This window comes from Artemia sp. Qi Xiang Cuo, chromosome 19 (genome assembly GCF_049724085.1).
Source record: "Artemia sp. Qi Xiang Cuo chromosome 19, ASM4972408v1, whole genome shotgun sequence".
NCBI classification, from domain to species: Eukaryota; Metazoa; Arthropoda; class Branchiopoda; order Anostraca; family Artemiidae; genus Artemia; species Artemia sp. Qi Xiang Cuo.
In genome coordinates, this window is record NC_142812.1 from 28,057,313 (window position 1) to 28,059,610 (window position 2,298).

Genomic DNA, 2,298 nt, shown 5'->3' on the forward strand with positions numbered 1-2,298 from the left:
ACAACAGGCTCATTCGATTGGAAATTAAAGAGCTAGTGTCCTTTTTAATAGTCGAAAGTGATTGGAGTGTAACTAGCCCCCTCCCCCCCCCTCACGCCCATAATTTCCCCAAACACATCCAATCAAAATTTTAGATAGCCATTTTGTTCAGCGTAGTTGATTTTCAAATAGAAAATATATTTTTGAGGAGGACACTCCCCCACAACCCTCAGGGCAAGGGTTTTAAGTTATTCCTTGGGGGTATATAAGGTTTTTATAGAAGGGGTTGTCATAGAAACTTCAAAACAGGCTCATTCGATTGGAAATCAAAGGGCTAGTGCCCTTTTTAATATTCAAAAGTGATTGGAGTGTAACTAGCCCCCCTCCCCCCCCCCCCACGTCCATCATTTCCCCAAACACATCCAATCAAAATTTTCAGATAGCCATTTTTTTAAGCCATATAAGGTATTTATAGAAGGCGTTGTCGTAGAAACTTCAAAACAGGCTCATTCGATTGGAAATTAAAGAGCTAGTGCCCTTTTTAATAGTCGAAAGTGATTGGAGTGTAACTAGCCCCCCCTCCTCCCCACGCCCATCATTTCCCCAAACACATCCAATCAAAATTTTCAGATAGCCATTTTGTTCAGCGTAGTTGATTTCCAGATAGACAATGTATTTTTGACAAGGACACATTTAAGGGGCATATAAGGTTTTTATAGAAGGCGTTGTCGTAGAAACAACCCTCAGGGCAAGGATTTTAGGTTATGCCCTGGGGGCATATAAGGTTTTTATAGAAGGCGTTGTCGTAGAAACTTTAAAACAGGCTCATTCGATTGGAAATTAAAGAGCTAGTGCCCCCCCCCCCCCACGCCGATCATTTCCCCAAACACATTCAATCAAAATTTTCAGATAGCCATTTTGTTCAGCGTAGTTGATTTCCAAATAGAAAATATGTTTTTGAGGAGGACACTCCCCCACAACCCTCAGGGCAAGGGTTTTAAGTTATGCCCTTGGGGCATATAAGGTTTTTATAGAAGGCATTGTCGTAGAAACTTCAAAACTGGCTCATTCGATTGGAAATTAAAGGGCTAGTGCCCTTTTAATAGTCAAAAATGATTGGAGGGTAACTACCCTCCCACCACGGCGATCATTCCCCCAAACACATCCAATCAAAATTTTGAGATAGCCATTTTGTTCAGCGTAGTTGATTTCCGGATTGAAAATATATTTTTGAGAAGGACACTCCCCCACAACCCTCAGGGCAAGGGTTTTAAGTTATGCCCTGGGGGCAAATAAGGTTTTTATAGAAGGCGTTGTCTTAGAAACTTCAAAACATGCTCATTCGATTGGAAATTCAAGGGCTAGTGCTCTTTTTAATAGTCGAAAGTGATTGGAGTGTAACTAGCCCCCCTACCCCCCCTCACGCCCCTCATTTCCCCAAACACAACCAATCAAAATTTTCAGATAGCCATTTTGTTCAGCGTAGTTGATTTCCAGATAGAAAATATATTTTTGAGGTGGACACTCCCTCAGGGCAGGGATTTTAAGTTATGCCCTGGGGGCATATAAGGTTTTTATAGAAGGTGTTGCCGTAGAAAATTCAAAACAGGATTATTCGATCGGAAATTAAAGAGTCAGTGTCTTCTTTAAGAGTCGAAAGTTATTGGAGTGTAACTAGCCCCCCTCCCCCCCCCCACGCCCATCATTCCCCAAAACACATCGAATCAAAATTTTGTGATAGACATTATGTTCAGCGTAGTTGATTTCCAAATACAAAATATATTTTTGAGGAGGATATTCCCCCACAACCCTCAGGGCAAGGGTTTTAAGTTTTGCCCTGGGGGCATATATGGTTTTTATAGAAAGCGTTGTCGTAGAAACTTCAAAACAGACTCGTTCAATTGGAAAATAAAGGCCTAGTGCCCTTTTTAATAGTCGAAAGTGATTGGAGTGCAACTAGCCCCCCCCAACGCCCAATATTTCCCCAAACACATCCAATCAAAATTTTAGATACCCATTTTGTTCAGCGTAGTTGCTTTCCAAATAGAAAATATATTTTTGAGGATTACACTCCCCAAAAACCGTCAGGGCAAGGGTTTTAACTTATGCCCTGGGGGCATATAAGGTTTTTATAGAAGGCATTGTCGCAGAAACTTCAAACTATGCTCATTCGATTGGAAATTAAAGGGCTAGTGCCCTTTTTAATAGTCGAAAGTGATTGGAGTGTAACTAGACCTCCTCCCCCCCCCACGCCTATCATTTCCCCAAACACATCCAATCAAAATTTTCAGATAGACATTTTGTTCAGCGTAGTTGATT